General features: G+C 42.1%; 1 protein-coding gene across 2 annotated transcripts in view; it reads right to left on the bottom strand.

Moving 5' to 3' along the window:
- The window catches only part of CPLANE1 (ciliogenesis and planar polarity effector complex subunit 1), a 174,408-nt gene extending 165,130 nt beyond the window's left edge, over positions 1-9,278 (bottom strand). For both annotated transcript variants that reach the window (XM_058307927.2, XM_058307923.2), the window contains exon 1: positions 9,115-9,278. The gene's annotated coding sequence lies outside the window, so the exon portion shown is untranslated. The remainder of the gene's footprint in view (positions 1-9,114) is intronic.
- Positions 9,279-18,812: the final 9,534 nt, after the last annotated feature.

The following is an 18,812-nucleotide window of genomic DNA, read 5'->3' on the forward strand; positions in this document are numbered from 1 at the left end:
AGGGGAGAGATGAAAGGGAAAACTGCTTTAAGAGGAAAACTAATGGAAGATGAGGTCTGGAATTAAGACATCTCCATGGGCCAAAAGAGGAACCCCACCCATGTATACAGAGAGTGTGAGTTTGCCCCAGCATTTTAAGAGGGTGGATGTTCCAGCCCGCTGTCCATGGACAGTTTCACTGCACCAGGCTACAGAAAGGGTGGAGCACACTCCCCAAGGGGTGGAGAGAGTGAGGTCAACACCCCATAGGTCTGAGAGGGGTGGGCTTGTCCCCCATAGATTAGGGAAGGCCCAGACTCCAATTCATTGTTCTGAGAGGGTTGGGCCTGTATGCCAGAGATTAGGAAGAATGTTGCCTCCACCTCACTGTACCAAAGGGACTCTATCCCAGAGACTGGGTAAATGTGGCCATCACCCCAATGTTCTTGGAGGGAGAGATCTGGAGCTCGGTCGCCACCCAGATACTTGATGAGGGTGGAACCAAGAAAATGGCTGTTGGGCAAGACAGTGGAAAGGGTGGGTCTCCATTAGACCCCAGGGAGAAGAAACTATCATCATGAGAATGACTCTCAGACTTTGAAACCTAATATAAAGTATGTTCCACAGGTTTTTGGAAATGTCAGGGGCCAGTGACTCATGTCTCCCTCCAAAATTCTCCTTATGCTAATGCAAATGTTTATCTTTGTCCGTCCCTTTGTATACTGGAAGCAGATAAATTGTTTTGTAAGTTTCAGAGGTCTATAACCAGATGGGACTTTGCCCCAAGACAAACGGTATTTCTATACACTGATCGTAACATGATTTTGTACTTAGCGTTTTACTGATTTAAGGTTTTTTTATTTTAAATATTTCAATATCTTTTTGGAATTCAGAACGTGGAGTGTAGCAGTTTGACATTATTTATGAATTCCAACATGAGATATTGATTATTTTTGTAAACTGGTCTGTTCCTCTGGGCGTGATACCCCTTTGATTGTATTAAAATCAGAGGTTTCACTTTTACTTTATTAAATCAAGATTAGGGCTTTGATTTGACAACATCATTAGGGCAACTCGGAGTTGAGTCCCTGGCCCCTTGGTGGGCTATATAAACAGACACTCAGTCAAGGAGACAGAAGGAGATACAAGAGGAAGAACACATTAGAAGAGAGACAGCTCCACAGACACAGCAGAGGCCCGGGAAAGAGGGATGAACCTGATGGTTTCAGCTGACCTGAAGAGACCAGAGCAGATGAGCCCGGAAGAAAAAAAGCCCTCCAGCCTATAGCTGAGATCAAAAGAAACTGGACACATGGGATCTTAAAAGGAGGAGGAAAGCTGAACCCTCGCAGACATTGCTCACCATCTTGTTTTAACACGCAACAGAGTTTGCTAGGGCCTTGGAACTCTAAGCTTTTACCCAAAATAAATACCCTTTATAAAAGTCAACAATTTCTGGTACTTTGCATTAGCACCCCTTTGCCTGACTAATACACCTGGTGAAGAAGCTGTGAACACTGTTGAAATGAAAATGAAGTATTTAGAATATTACATAAACTTAATTGATAAAGCAGCAGCAGGGCTTGACAGAATTGACTCCAATTTTGAAAGAAGTTCTACTGTGGGTAAAATGCTATCAAACAGCATCACATGCTACAGAGAAATCTTTTGTGAAATAAAGAGTCAATTGATGTGGGAAACTTCATTGTTGTCATTTTAAGAAATTGCCACATCCATCTCAACCTTCAATAACCACCACCCTGAGCTGTCAGCAGCCATCAACATCAAGGCAAGGCCCTCCACCAGCAAAAAGATTCTGACTCACTGAAGGCTCAGATATGAGCATTTTTCAGCAATGAAGTATTTTTAATTAAGGTGTGTACATTGGGTTTTTTTAGACATAATGCTATTACATACTTCTATCTACAGTATAGTATAAACATAACTTTCATATGCACTCGGAAACCACAAAATTCATATGACTTTATTGTGATATTCTTTCTTGTGTTCTAGAACTGAATTCACAATATCTCCAAGGTATGCCTATATAGTATTCCAGCCAAAATGTGCATCCTGACTCTATTCACAAAGAGACAAATACAAATTGAGGGAACTTCTACAAAATAATGGACCACTACTCCTTAAAAATGTTAACGTCATGACAAACAAATGCTCAGGGGTTGTTTCAGATTAAAGATTAATAAGACATAACAACCAAATGCAAACCAGTATCTTGAACTTTATAAGGTACCAGCAAGGAAAATTTGCTATAAAAGGGTACCACTGGGACAACTGGCAATACCATATTGAGAATTAAGAAGTAAGGGGGTTAGAGACTCCCAGCAGGATGGCAACAGAGTAAGGCACTCCTAGAGTCAGCTCCCGCTACAAGGCAGCTAACAAACACCCAGAGCTCTCTGGAGCTAGCTGAAGCACCTGTTTGGGGGCTCCAGGAGGCCAGAAGAGCATCCTGCAACACCCTTGAAGGAATGGAAGAAGGAGGCTGCCCATCTGCAGAGGAGACTCGTAAGTAGAGCACTCCACACCCCGGAGGCCAGTGCTCATCCTCCACCAGAGGCACAAGCCTACTCGGGAGCTGTTCCGCGGCTGGAATTGAAAGCTCCGCTTCCCAAAAACGGGAAAGGAAGAGACAGTTGGGCATCAACTTCAGCTACTGATGAGTAATTTCAGCAGGCTAAAGTATAAACCTGAGAACAGCTAAAGTTTAAGCTTGTCCAAGTCAGAAAGAGGCCAGAAGCCGCCATGTTAACTCTGTGCCAGGCACGAAGGGAAGGACTGAAAATCACAGTGCTGGGGGGGACCAGTTTCTTTACTTCCAGATCAGATTGCAGCTCTAACCAAGGCCCCAGTGCCACCTCTGGCAGGGAGAAAGCTGTGGGGACCTGCGCCAGCCTCTCTGGGTAATTGCCAGCCAAGCCCCAAAGGCCAGTGATCATTCTACTCTGGCCGTACAAGCCACCTCAGGAGCTATTCTGTGGCTGGAAATTGGAAGCTCCATTTGCCAAAAACAGGGGAGGAGATGGTTGGCTGCCAATTTCAGCTAATGACTGGTAGACTCGGCTGGCTAAGATATAACCCTGGGAACAGCTGGGGTGTGAATCTGCCCTATTCCGAAAGAGGCCAGTGGCCGCCATTTTGGCTCCACCCCCAGCATGAGGGGAAGCCGGGCTGACCGAAGATCACAGTGACAGTAGGAACCAGTTTCTTTCACTCAGATCAGCCTGCAGCCCTAAACTAGGCTTCAGCCCCACCTCTGGCACGGAGAAGGCTGGCAGGCCGTGCACCAGTCTATCCAGGTAACTGCGGGTACCTTTCATTGGCACAGATTGAAAACCGGAAGTCTACTGGGGCAAGTGCGGTCATCTTGAACCCGCACTGCATAGATTGCTGCCCATACCTGCAGCTCCATCCCCACCCCGGACAGGGGAGAAAGGGGGGGTGAAGCTTCATCAGTCTCTCTGGCCTACTACAGTCTAGTCTTGGACAACTTGGATTATTTCACACAGCTGTGACTCTGTCCCTACCCCTGGCAAAGGAGAAAGTTGGGAGAAGCTTCATTGGTCCCTGGCGCAATGAGGGCAGCTTGAACCTCCACAGCTTATAGCACCAATTACAACCTTGGCTCCTACTGCACAACCACCAAGGGAGTAAGGGCAGAAAGCCCTAAAATAAAGAGGAAAAACTGCACCCAGAATAAATACTCTAGTAATCCAGATGCCAAGACACCAACAAAAAATTATAATCCACACCAAGAAACAGGAAGCTATGTATGGCCCAGTTAAAGGAACAAGATATGCCCCCAGATGACATAAAGGAGTTAAGACAACTAATCATAGATGTTCAAACAAATTTCGTTAACAAATTCAATGAGAAGCCTAAAGAGAGATTAAGGATATTAAGAAGACACTGGATGAGCACAAAGAAGAATTTCAAAGCATACACAGAAAAATAACAGATCTTATGGGAATGAAAGGTGTAATACATGAAATTTTTTAAAACTGGAATCTTATAATAACAGATTTGAGAAGGCAGAAGAAAGGACCGGTGAGCTTGAAGAAATGGCCTCTGAAAGTGAACATAAAAAAGAACAGGGAAACGGACTTGGCCCAGTGGTTAGGGCGTCTGTCTACCACAGGGAGGTCCGTGGTTCAAACCCCGGGCCTCCTTGACCCGTGTGGAGCTGGCTCACGTGCAGCACTGATGCGCGCAAGGAGTGCCATGCCACGCAGGGGTGTCCCCCGCGTAGGGGAGCCCCACGCGCAAGAAGTGCGCCCCATAAGGAGAGCCGCCCAGCGTGAAAGAAAATGCAGCCTGCCCAGGAATGGCGCCACCCACACTTCCCGTGCTGCTGACGACAACAGAGGCAGACAAAGAAACAAGACACAGCAAATAGACAGAGAGAACAGACAACCGGGGGAGGGGGGGGGAATTAAAAATAAATAAATCTTAAAAAAAAAAAAAAAAGAACAGATGAAGAAAGAATGGAAAAAATTGAACAAGGTCTCAGGGAACTAAATGACAGTAAAAGGCATGCAAACATATGTGTCATGGGTGTCCCAGAAGGCGAAGAGAAGGGAAAAGGGGCAGAAGGAATATTTGAAGAATTAATGGTAGAAAATTTCCCAACCCTATTGAAGGACATAGATATCTGAGTCCAAGAAGTACAAGGTACACCCATACAAAAAATCCAAATGATCAGCTCCGAGACACTGACTCATCAGAATGTCAAATGCCAAAGACAAAGAGAGAATTCTGAGAACAGCAAGAGAAAAGCAATGCATAACATATAAGGGATACCCAATAAGATTAAGTGCTGATTTCTCACCAGAAACCATGGGGGCAAGAAGACAATGGTCTGATATATTTAAGATACTACAAGAGAAAATTTTCCAGCCAAGAATTTTATATCCAGCAAGACTGTCTTTCAAAAATGAGGGCGAGATTAGAATATTTACAGATAAACAGAAACTGAGAGAATTTCTAAGCACAATACCAGATTTTCAGGAAATACTAAAGGGTGTGCTAGAGCCTGAAAAAGACAGGAGAGAGTAGCCTGGAAGAGAGTCTAGAAATGAAGATTAGATCAATAAAAGTAACTAAAAGGGTCAAAAGAGTGGTGAAAATAAAATACGACAGATAAAACTCAAATAAGAATAAACTTAACCAATGATGTAAAATATTCGTATTCAGGAAACTGCAACTTGATGTTAAAAGAAATCAAAAAAGGCCTAAATAACTGGAAGAACATTCCATGCTTGTGGATTGGAAGACTAAATATCATTAAGATGTCAATTCTACTCAAATGCAATCCCAATAAAAATTCCACCAGATTAAAAAAAAAAATTTAAAACATAATCATCAAATTTATTTGGAAGGGAAGGGGTCCTGAATAGCCAGAAACATCATAAAAAGGAAAAGCAAACCTAATATCCAGACTTTAAATCATATTACCTAGCTATAGTGGTAAAAACAGCATGGTACTGGCATAAAGACCAATGGACCAATGGAACCAAACTGATGGTTCAGAAACAGACCCTCACATGTATGGTCAAATGATTTTTGACAAGCCTGTCAAACCCACACAGCTCAGGCAGAAAAGTCCATTCAAGAATTAGATATCCATGGCTGAAAGAAGGAAAGAGGACCCCTATCTTACATCTTATCCAAAAATTAATTCAAAATGGATCAAAAACCTAAAAATAAAAGCAAGAACCATAAAACTTCTAGAAGAATTTGTTGGAAAATATCTTCAAGGTGGTGGTAGGTGGTGGATTCTTAAAGGAGATAAGAGGAGGACTGAGATGGACAACTGATGTTTAACGTATGGAGAAGTTTTAATTAGCTTTACTGTAAAAGTGTACAAATGTATAGAGTGGATGGTAATGCATAGTGAGTAACAGCTGTTTATAAATGGGGATGTGACTGAAAATGGAGGTCTAGGTACGTCAATGCCAGTTGACAGAATGCTAGAGAATAATCTAGGAGCTGAATAGCACAGTCAAGCAAGGGGTGGATAAGAACTGTGGTTTGATGGTACAGATGCAACAGTGTCCTTTGTGAGCTACAGCAAATGTATATCACAATTGCAGGGTATTGGGAATGTGAAGTAGCACGGGAAAAATGCCCTGGAGTGACCTATGTTGATAATGAGGCAGTATGGAAAATATGAACCAAATGTATACTATGGACATGGTAACAATCAGATGATATTATCTTATCTGTAGCAAATGTTCCACCACAGTGTGGTGTGTTGATGGAGGTGATATTTGGGAATTCTGCACATGTGCTGACTGTTTTATAGTTTACGACTTCTGTCATAAAAAATATATTTACAAAATAATAATAGGGTGATTTGGGGGAAAAACACACCAAATGTAAGATAAGGACAATGATTAGTAGCATGATTTTGACAATATTCTTTCATAATTTGTAACAAACATCTCACAACAATGCAAGGTGTGCGTGGAGAGTTGTGTGGGACCCCTGTATGATGTTATGCATGTTTACTTTGTAAGTTCACAACTTTTACTATACACTTGTTTATGTATGTTCATACATAAATGATATAAAGGTAATAACAATAGGGTGGGTTGAGGAAAAAATACTTTGGTTAGTAGTAATATTTTCACGACGCTCTTTATTAGTTAAAAAGGTTTAACAACAATGCAAGTTATTGGTGGTAGGGTGAGTTATGAGTCCGTATGATGTTATATGTTTGTTTTATAAGTTCACAACTACTATTATATACTTATTGTTTATGTATGTTTATTTATGTGTGATGTGATACACTTCAATAAATTAATTAAAAAAAAAAAAAAAGGGAAGCAGATTTGGCTCAACTGATAGAGTGCCCGCCTACCACACAGGAGGTCCAGGGTTCAAACTCAGGGCCTTCTGACCTGTGTGGTGAGTTGGCCCACGCACAGTGCTGATGCCCACAAGGAGTACCATGCCACGCAGGGGAGTCCCCCATGTAGGGGAGCCCCACACACAAGGAGTGTGCCCATCAAGGAGAGCCGCCCCGTGCAAAAAAAAAAAAAGCGTAGCCTGCCAGGAGTGGCACCCCTGACACAGAGAGCTGACAAAGCAAGATGACACAACCAAGAGACACAGATTCCCGATGCCGCTGACAAGAATGCAAGCGGACAGAGAGGAGAACACAGCAAATGGACACAGTGAGCAGACAACAGGGTGGGAGGGGAGGGGAAAGGAATAAATAAAAATTTTTAAGAAAGAAGTAAAGGGGTTAGGATGGACAACCACCACACCAAGGAACTGAAAGAGTCTACAAATGTAAGCAGGAGAGTCCCATCCTTCAGCCATGTGAGATCAAAGTCTCCTCTCAATTAAGAGGTGGAGTGGTTATCACCACCCCAGAGTCCTCAGGATTGGGGAATAAAATATGGACTAGAGTGGACTTACTGGTATTCTACTACAGATTTATTGTGATTCTAGCAACGGAAGATATTATATCATTGATGTGGAGACAGTGGCCACTGGAGTTGCTGAAAGCAGGGAGAGGGAAAAAGAGGTGTAACATGAGGGCATTTTCAAGATTAGAGTTGTCCTGAATGATATTGCAAGGACAGGTACAGGCCATTATATATCCTGCCATAACCCACTGAATGGACTGGGAGAGAGTGTAAACTACAATGTAAACGATAATCCATGCTGTGCAGCAGTGCTCCAAAATGTATTCAATTGCAGTAAATATACCACACTAATGAAAGAAGTTGTTGATGTTGGAAAAGTGGTGGTGTTGGGAGTGTAGCATATGGGAATCGCCTATATTTTTTAACATTTTGTGTGATCTATGCATCTTTTAAAAATAAATAAATATATTTTAAAAAAGAAGAAGTAAAGGGACATGATGTACACAACCTACCCTCAAACAGTTCAGGAAAATGTGTGTGTGTGTCAGAAGGATAAAGCAAACTGGACAAAATATAAACAACCAGTCTATCTGGATAAAGGGTATGAGAATTCTTCATGTTATTCTTGCAACTTTTCTGTAAATTTGAAATTATTTAAAAATTTTAAAAAGATAGTCAAGAAAAAATTAACATGGCCGTCAGGTTATATTAAGGAATTAACATTAATTTTGGTGTCATGTGGTAATTTTAATCATGTTATGTTTAAAAAAAGAAGAGTCTTTACCATTCCAAGACATGAGAAATACCTAAGTATTTACAGATGAAATGATAGGATGCCAGGTATTTGCTTTAAAATATTCCAAATGTATAATTATCTGTAACTTTTGCCATTAAAATGTAAAGAGTTGTTTTTAAACTCGCAAGACTTGAAAGCCCTACAAGAATATCTGATGGTCTTCCCTCTTGTAGAACTTAAAAAAAAAAATTCCTGTAATGTAGCAAAATGTTATTTCTGTCACATATTAACTGGCCTTAAAAACACTAATAGTGACAATGGATAATAAACATCACTAAATAAGTGCAATTCATTAGTGGAAGAAAGGGAAATAAACTTAAACCCAAATAAGCTAAAAAAAGAAAGGAAAAGTTAAGTTTATAAAACTAGAAAGTCCCTTTTATTAAAACGAATTGATGACTGCAATTCCAAAAGAATTATCCAAGTCCTTCTGCGGCTTCCCCCACCAATAAATCAAAGAAATCGCGTCGATTCCTCAGTGCTGAACTTATCACCAACCGAAGTCAAACACAAGAGTTTCTCCATGACCACTTGGGACAAGTCCCGCTGGAGGACCCCCCTGAGGTTGTCGACCGGGTCCCGCGGGCACGCCTGGCAGGGTGGGCTGTCCCGACGCTCCAAGATGCCTACCGCGGCTTTCGGGACTCAGGAGCCGAGGCCCTGCCCGGGATCTGGCCCCCCCACCCGTCCTCCCCCACGCCCCGAGTCCTGAAGATGCCGCGGCGGGTCCGGAACCCCTGGGAGGCTGGGGAGGGCCCAGACGCGAGAAGGACGCGCCAAGGAGGGGGCATCGGCAACGGCGGAGGCGCCAGGAGGAGGGCGACGGCGGCGGGGCGTCTCGGCGAGGAAGCTCGGGGCTGTGGGGGGGAGGGGGAGGGAAGTGCCTGAAGGCGGGGGGAACCGGAGGCCTGGGGCTGGGAGCGGGAAGAATCTGGGGGCTTTTACCTTCGCTAGGGCCAGGCCCGTCGAGGGCAGAGCGCGAGCGCGGCGGCGACACAGCAGCGCGGCGGCGGCGGCCTCGCGGCCCGCCCCGACGCGAGCCTGCGCCCTGGCGACCGCGCGGGGAGGGGAGGGAGCCAGCCCGCGCCAAGGCGCCTGCTCCGAGCGGCGCGGGGTGCGCGCGGGAGGCTCCCGGGCCGGGCCGAGCCAGTCTCCTCCTCTTCCACCTAGTCTCTCCTGGTCCAGCCCCCTGGCCGCCTGCCCTCGGGGCTGCGGGCCCCATCCGCCCCGCTCGCCCTCTCCTCAGGTTTGGCCCGTCCTTCTGTGTTCACGGGCTCCGCCATTGCGACCCTCAGTCACAGGGAGTCTTGAGTCTCCTTCGCAGGGCTTTTCAGGGGAACCGTTTAGTAGCTGACTTACACGTAATTGACGACAGGCGAAGTCTCCCTAGTGGAGGCTTTCGCAAACCCGAAAACGAAAGGGTGGTACTCTGCCTCCACAGACGAGGCAAGCATCTTACAACACAGTTTTCTGTACTTGCTATCCTATTAACGTGTTTATATCTTGGTTTTCGCCTCTTTCGCCTTGTCCCAGTCCAACTGACTGACTTGGTAAGGAGGTCTCGAAAGGACAGACCAAGACCATGTTTGGCCTGGAAAAGCATTTTTCTGAAGCTTAAATTTGAATGCCGTAGAAGGTGGCGTGCTCTCGGTTTCCTTACGTGCCCACCTCTTCACACGTCTGTTAGTAGCCTGATTTGGGGAGTCTTTTTTGCATGTTAGCCTTGGTTAGATACGTTCTGCTGAGTAAATCACCGCAGCCCTCTCAGAGAACTATTAGATTAGCTTATTTTAGTAAACAAAGGATACAAGGCAAAGAGGATTTCCCACACGGTATCATAACCACATTATCTGTGTCTCCATGTACCTGATTCTGAGGTGCCAGCGCAACACCATTATGCCAAAAGTTATAGAACTGAGGTGGCTTAAGTCCTCCTAAAATCAAGAATCTTGTAGAGTTAGCACAAAAAAAATCTCAAATAGAAAAATTCAGGAAGATATCCTTACCTATTTCCTCACTTCTTAGTGTTTCCATTTCTAGGTCTTAAAATGTGCTCACTGGAAAACTGGCTGGTTTTGCTTTGTGGCCATCAGACCTGGAGGTATTGCTGTAATTCCGGGGTTGACTGTTCCACCATTTTTTATTCTTTTTTTTTTTAAATGGGAGTGTGGCAGTTTGATATTATGAATTCCAAAAAGAAATATTGATTATGTTTGCAAACTGGTCTGTTCCTCTGGATTTCATACCTCTTTGATTGCATTAAATCCAGAGGTTTCACTTTTACTTTTTAAAATCAAGATTAGGACCTTGATTTGATCACTTCTTTGGAGTGTACAGGGTTAAGTCCCTGCCCCCTTGATGGGATATATCAATGAATGCTCAGTCAAGAATACAGAAGTAGGTAGAGGATCTTACAACCCCAGGAAGAGAGATGAACCTAATAGTTTGGGTTTTTTTTTTTAAGATTTTTTTTTTTTAAGATTTATTTTTATTTATTTAATTCCCCTCCCCTCCCCCGGTTGTCTGTTTTCTGTGTCTTTTTGCTGCGTCTTGTTTCTTGTTTCTTTGTCCGCTTCTGTTGTCGTCAGCGGCACGGGAAGTGTGGGCGGCGCCATTCCTCGGCAGGCTGCTCCCTCCTTCGCGCTGGGCAGCTCTCCTTATGGGTGCACTCCTTGCGCGTGGGGCTCCCCTACGCGGGGTACACCCTGCATGGCGCGGCACTCCTTGCGTGCATCAGCACTGCGCATGGGCCAGCTCCACACGGGTCAAGGAGGCCCGGGGCTTGAACCGCGGGCTTCCCATGTGGTAGACGGACGCCCTAACCACTGGGCCAAAGTCCGTTTCCCAAGATTTATTTTTTATCTCTCTCCCATTCCCGGTCCCCACTCCCCCCCCCAGGTGTCTGCTCTCTGTGTCCATTTGCTGTGTGTTGTCCGCTTGTGTTCTTGTCAGTGGCACGGGAATCTGTCTCTTTTTGTTGCATCATCTTGCTGCGTCAGGTCTCCGTGTGTGTGGCGCCATTCCTGTGTAAGCTGCACTTTTTCGCACTGGGCGGCTCTCCTTACGGGGCGCACTCCTTGCGTGTGGGACTCCCCTATGCGGGGGACACCTCAGCGTTGCATGGCACTCCTTGCATGCAATCCACTTCCCAAGCCTAATAGTTTATAGCTGACCTTGTGAAGAGGACAGAGTAGCTGAACCCAAAAAGAAACAAGCTCCAGAGGAAGAGAGATGAGCCCTATGCCAGCCTAAGGGCTGAGATTGGAAGAAGCTGGGACCACAGAGCCTTAAAAGGAAAGAAGAAGGGAAGCGGATGTGGCTCAACTGATAAGAGTGTCTGCCATACCATATGGAGGGTCCAGGGTTCGATCCCCAGGGTCTCCTGACCCATGTGGTAAGCTGGCCCACGCACAGTGCTGCTGCACGCAAGGAGTGCCGTGCCATACAGGGGTGCCCCGTGTAGGGGAGCCCCATGTGCAAGGAGTGTGCCTCTGAAGGAGAGCCACCCTGCATGAAAAAAGTGCAGCCCGCCCAGGAGTGGCGCCGCACTCATGGAGAGCTGACACAGCAAGATGATGCAACAACAAAAAAGAGACACAGTTTCCCAGTGCCACATGATAATGCAAGCAGACACAGAAGAACACACAGCAAATGGACACAGAGAGCAGACACAGGGGGGAGGGGGAAGAGAAATAAAAATAAATCTTTAAAATAAATGAATAAAAATAAAATTTTAAAAAGAGGAAAGAAGAAGGCTGAACCCTCAGTAACATCGCCCTCCATCTTGCTTCAAAACATTGCAACAGACTTTGGGTGAGAAAGTACATCTTATAGCACCTTGAATTGGACTCTTTAGGGCCTTGTAACTGTAAGCTTTTACCCTAAATAAATACCCATTATAAAAGCCAACAGATTTCTGGTACTTTGCATCAGCACCTCTTTGGCTGACTAATACAGGGAGTGACTACAATTTGCTAAAATAAAAATTATTGAACATCTATTATGTTTCAGACCTTTGTTCTAGATGGCATCTAGTCTATAAAGGGGTGAATGTCATTGATTCAACAGGTGGATAATGTGTAGTGCAATGGCTTTGTCATGTGTCAACTTAGTTAAGTCGAACTACATTTTCCAGAATTCCCTTCCCTGTATGTTTCTATTAGCGTGGGCCTGGAGAGAGAGTCTTATGGAAGCTTTGAAGGGCAGAAGTGAAGCAGCAGCCATTTTGTAACTTACACATATGGTCATTTATTTACTCATTAACCTCGTTTTTGTGAGGCAGTGGCAGGGCTTGCAGCTGTTCTTCCTTCCCTGGGCTCCTCCTTCCAAGTCTCTAACTCCTTGCCTATGTGTAAGTATTCTGCTCTCTGAGGAGGGGCTCCAGCTTCTGCAGGACACCAATTTCACCAAGGTCAGAAGCAACAAGAACTGACATGGGTTTTGGTCCATTTTCACCACCTCCAGTTTGTCCTTGCTCTCCTCTACTTTGCTACCATGTGCTCTTACTGCCTGACTGTCCTATAAATTTCAAGCTGCAGCATGAGACAGAAAGACAACGGCCCTAAAGATCCTGCTTAAGCCAGCTTGCATAAGGTCAAAACTCTGTAAAAATACACATACTTTTTTTCACTTTTGATTGCACCCTGACTGATATATATAACTTGCAAGGCAACAATATTTCAAGGATATGAAATTACTTTGCACAATATTCTTGAAAAATATTATCTCTGTAATGGTAACTAAAGGGTAACAAATGTTCCAGATCTTATACTTATCAAACCCCACCATCCAGAAAAGAAAGCTCTTCTAATTCTCCCAACTTAGCTTCATTCGGATTGGACTGACTTATGTCACATATCCACCTTCAGTCAATTACTGTGACCTAAGAAAAACCATGCAAGGATTGAATTTTTTTTCAAGGTTCCGGGGTCAGGGTTTGAAACCAGGACCGTATGTGGGAAGCTGAACTACACTGGCTCACACAGATTGATGTTTTAAAGAAATTTTTTAACTAATCACTGTGACAAGCTGAGTGGAGTTGTGCTCATTGGTTTAGGCCAATTAAAGTCCATTCCTGAAGCAAGTAGGGATGGGGGAAGTCCTCTTCAAGCAACTATAATTATTAAGGGGTAAATTAACATGAGGAGGACAACCAATAATGTTACTGCATATACACATAATCAGCATATCTTAGCCATAGACATCTTGAATGCTTATTTTGGAATATGGATGCCATTCTTTGCCTTGGCAAGTGGGCCTTTATAACCAGGAAACATCCTGAATTCCAACCAAAAAGATAGTGAGAAGTTGTCCCAAAAATGAAGAAAAGAAATAAAGAAAAGAAGGATGCATTGTCTTATTGAATCTCCTTGTTTATTCAATGATAATTTTTATTGTATTTTTTGAAGATACATAGATCACAAAAAAAGTTACATTAAAAAAATATGAGGTTCCCATATACCCCACATCCCACCCCCACCCTCCACTCCTCCCACATCAGCAACCTCTTTCATCATTGTGGCACATTCATTGCATTTGGTGAATACATTTTGAGGCACTGCTGCACCACATGGATGATAGTTTACATTGTAGTTTACTTACACTCTCCCCAGTACATTCAGTGGGTTATGGCAGGATACATAAAGTCCAGCATGTGTCCCTGCAATATCATTTAGGACAACTCCAAGTCCAGAAGATGCCCCCCATATCACATCTCTTCTTCCTTCTCTCTGCCCTTAGCAACACCTATGGCCACTTTCTCCACATCAAGGCTACAATTTCTTCCATTACTAGTAACAATAGTTCTATGGTAGAATACCAGTAAGTCCACTTTAATCCATATTTTATTCCTCCATCTTATGGTCCCTGGGATGGTGATATTTTAAACCTTATCTTCTTGTGCTCACCTTATTTATTCTAATTAAGCAATGAAGAGATTTATTATTTCATTTTATTTATTTTATGTATTTATTATTTCAAGGGGTTATCAGTAGGTTAGCTCCAGGTTCAACCTGGTATCTCCAGTACAACAGGGATCCTGATTTGTTACTCTGCAATTCTCTTGGCTCTGCTTTCATCGCTTCATACTGCAGCTGGTAGCAATTCCAAATTCAATAACGTCTAAGAGAAGAGATCCCTATTCGTATGTGTCTACCTTAAGAACAGTAAATACTTTCCCTGAAACCCCCCAGTTGATTTTCCCCTCACATTACCCTGCCTAAAGCTATTACAGGCAACAGGAATGGAACTACCATAACGAGTTAGGCCAATCAGGATTCACTCTCTGCAGGGGGCTATTGGATCAGTCTTTTACCCCCTTCTCCAATCACTTGGCCATCTGAAATATGTTGGAAAACTAAATAAAATCAAGATTCTGGTAGGTGGAGAGAAGAGGGATAGATGTTGACTATGCAATTTACAGTGTCTGTTAAGAAATCAGGCAAGATTGCAATGATAATAGCTAATGCCAGACTTTAGCTAATGCCTGGAATGCAGTCATTATATATTTTCAATATGCCAACCATTGCTTGTCAGTTGGACAATTTGTCACATACTTGGGCAGACGATGAGTCAATGACCAGAAGATATTTTGATTAACAGACTTCCAATTTAATACAAACTATTAAACTGAATTATATGATAAGTTGGCATTGCCAGAGTCATCAGAGATATAGGATTTTATTTCTCATGGCAAACACTATGGATCCGTAAATAATCTCAATAGTAGAGCACTTTCCTCTGATTTTTCTTCCTGGTCTCTACTTTTGAATGTGAACCCACAGCAACTGTGCAACCTGATAGACAAGAGATTGTATAGGGATTCCCTGATAGTCTGTCAAGCCATTGTTTGGTCCTTATCTTTAGATGAGTATAATGGTACTGTTTCATAACAGTAATGTTATAATTTAAGGTCTTAAATTGTCGTCTTGTTTAAATGGCAATTGGAATTATTACTTTTACATTCAGGAGAACCTATCAGAAAGAAAAAGACAACCCACTTAGGAAAAATAAGAATAGGTCAAATAGTAAGACGAGGACCGACCCACTCCCTTGCCTGGCAGGGCAGGAAATAGAAAAGAATAGACATGCTTTAAGATAACGTTCTATGTTTTCATTGGAGTGGTTATTGAGCAAGTATGCTCACTTTGAGATCATTTACTATCTATAATTTGCACATTTTTCTGGATATTATATTTCAATTAAAATTTTGTTTTTAAAAAGTCAAAAAAAATTAAAAGTCGTATATCAAAAGCTACCATTTAAACAAAAATAAAACTCTGCTGACTACAAAAAAGAGGATCCTCTATCCACTCCCAAACAGATTCAACTTTAAAGGAAGAGTAGGATTTTGATAGAGAAGTGGAAAAACGTTTTGAGTTGTCACATCATATGGAATAAGTGATTCCCTCTGGACATATTCAGGAAATGTAAAGTAACCTTATTGTAGCAGAATGTAAGTACAAGGCATCTTTTGGGTGCTTGCTTAGCAGACACTCTCTCAGAGTGTCTCTCACATGCAGAGATGGACCTTAGCAGCCATTTTAATAGTACAAACCCTGTCCTCTCATGCCACCTCACCCCAGCTAACTGGATCAGAAATTGACACAGGACTCAAAGTATATAATTATTTTCACTGTAATTTCAATTTTAAGTATGGAAATACTATTTAGTAAGTTAAGCCTACAATTTTGCTAGCCCTGTTATTTTCTCATTTTATCTAATTATTTTGCTGATTTGCTTGATTTTTCAAGATATGTAATCAAGTCTCATAAGGAAATATTTTGATAATTATATTTCTATTTATTCTTTCACACTGTGACATTTACAACATTCTTTTTTGTATATGTTATTACAATTGCTAGCAACTGCATTAACATGATCAATGGAAATAGTGTCAGGATGGACTGTAGTCATTTCTTTTCAGCATTTGTTTGTATGATGAATGCACTGGCAAAAATATTGTGATGTGTTAAAACAATGGATACTTTAATTTTAATTGCAAAATTTTTATTACTTTTAAAAGATTGTTGTTGCTATAGTCTGGACATTGTCTTTATGTTTTTAAACACATGAAATTTATGCATTAATATGCATTTAAGTTGCTACTCAGAAGCGAAATAATTCACATGGTTATATCTTTTTGTCTCTATTTACAGAATATTCATTAATACTTTAAAAATATCTTATCAAATTATTTTCCATGACAAATATATGTTTTAATCAATTCAGCAATATTTTATGATGCTCCTATTACTTGTAGACCATTTGTTAGGCTAGGAAACAGATACAAAGGGAAATAAGACATAGTCATCCTCAAAAAGCTTATAAGTTTAAATGCTTTATTTATAATGACTCATAATAATTCACTCACTGAATGTCTAATTTTTTATTTCTACTTTTTATTGTGAAATGTAGTATACAACATAGAAGTAAGAATAACATTTATATGTAAATGTGGTGGTTTGAAGCTGTATGTACACCAGAAAAACTTGTCCTTAAATTTAACCCATTCCTGTGGGTCTTGACCCAATATAAGTAGGACATTTTGATAAGGTTACTGCGGTTAAGAAGGTGTGCCCCACCTCAGTCAGAATGGATCTTAATCCTACAATGAGTCCTTTTTCAGCAGAGTGAAATTCAGAGAGAAAGCCACAGAGGGAGCCCTTAGGAGCTGAAATCCAACGGAACCTGAAGAGAATGGAGAGATCAGAAGAGGCCGCCACGTGCATTATTGCCATGGGACAAACTAAGAACAAAGTATCCCTGGCAGCTGACCCCACAACACCACAGTCTTTGGAGAGAAAGCATGGCCTTGATGATGCCCTGATTTGGACATTTTGCTGACCTCAAAATCATGAACTAATAAATCCCTATTGTTTAACCCAACCCATTTTATCGTATTTGCTTGAGCAGCCCAGAAAATGAAAACTGTAGGGTTTTTTAAATATGGAGAAAACGACTAAGGCAAATACTGCACAGAAAAGAGAAAATCACTAACTTCCCAGGAGGCACACATATACTGTATTCTCTCATTCCTCCCATTCCTACTCTCCCAAGGTTATCCCTCTCCCTCCACCCTAGAGGTAACCATTAGGCAACTTTTTATGATATCCTTGGGTTCTTTATGATTTTGCCATCTATGTATGCATATCTAAACAATATAGGGTAGGGTTTTTTTTTACCTGCTTTTAAACTTCGTAAAAATGAATCATACTGTATATATTCTTTTGTTACTTAATTTTTTTCACTTAACATTGTATTGTTGCTTATAGTGACATGGTACTCCTATTCCCTTGCATGAATATACTGAAGTTAATTATCTATTAAAATGTTGATGGAGATTCTGGTTGTTTCCAGTTTTTGGCTGTTATGAGTATTGTTCAGGTTTTTCTTTGAGTATAGGTTTGTGGGGGTTTTGCTTTTGTTTTCAAAGTTAACATTTTTATTGAACTGAAATTGGTGTAGAGCAACAGGGGCTACCATGGCTGCTGAACATAGCAGCAACTGATTAATACCTGGGACATACTACCTTCAAGAGTCCTAACATGGTTTGGGTGGAACAACTGAGAAAACAGCATAGTTTTTTTTCCCTTTAACACTTCAGAATATTTAGAAATAAGCCTCACAGACTTGTTCAATTTTCAGGTTACAAAGAACATTGATAATATCTTCTATTGCCTTCCTTTAATGGTGTCAGTTAATATCCTTCTTCGAAATGTTCCCATCTGGTACACATAAGAAAAGGATTTAGTAACACTTAGGAAAGTAATAAACTGTAAGAACTTTAAAAGTAGTACAGGCATATGCCAAGCATACCTGACTCTACACTTGCACTGCCAGAGAGACAATGAACTCGCTAAAGAGTTTCCATCAAGTTCTACAAGCAAAGAATGTTCTGATGGGAAGGGAAAGGCAATCAAGTAGAGAGTATGAACTGATGAATTACTGTGTCTTAATCTCATTTTAAAATCTTGCTTCCAATATGCAAGTAGGTATTTGTGGGGGGGTTTGTGTGTGTGTTTTTATTAAAGATTTATTTTTTATTTATTTCTTTCCCCTTCCCTCTCCCACCTCCCCACCCCCACACACCTCCCTCTTGCCTGCTTTCATGTCCATTAGCTGTGTGTTCTCTGTGTCTGCTTGCATTCCAGGAATCTGTGTCTCTTTTTGTTGTGTCATCTTGTTGTGTTGGCTCTTTGTGTATGTGGCACCACTCCTGGGCAGTCTGTGATTTTTTTTTCCCCACACAGGGCAGCTCTCCTTGCAGGGTGCACTCCTTCACATGGGGCTCTCCTGTGTGGCATGGCACTCCTTGCATGTGGCCCAGCTCACCACACAGATCAGGATGCCCTGGGTTTGAACCCTGGTCCTCCTATTTGGTAGGTGGATGCTCTATCAGTTGAGCCACATTTGCTTCCCTAGGTAATTGTTTTATACGATAAGATGAAACACTTTAAGGGAAAAGAAAATTCCTGTAAAGGTTACAAGATCAATCAGAGGTGAAAGAAAATAATGAACTTGTATAATGAATGCATGTGGCAATGATATAAACCGACCACAACAATTTTAAAAGAACAAGTACTGAATATCCATCATTACTTAAGAAGTTGAATGTTAACCCATCTAAGTTATTCCAAGGGAAA

The sequence above is a fragment of the Dasypus novemcinctus genome, chromosome 2, assembly GCF_030445035.2.
Source record: "Dasypus novemcinctus isolate mDasNov1 chromosome 2, mDasNov1.1.hap2, whole genome shotgun sequence".
Classification (NCBI taxonomy): domain Eukaryota; kingdom Metazoa; phylum Chordata; class Mammalia; order Cingulata; family Dasypodidae; genus Dasypus; species Dasypus novemcinctus.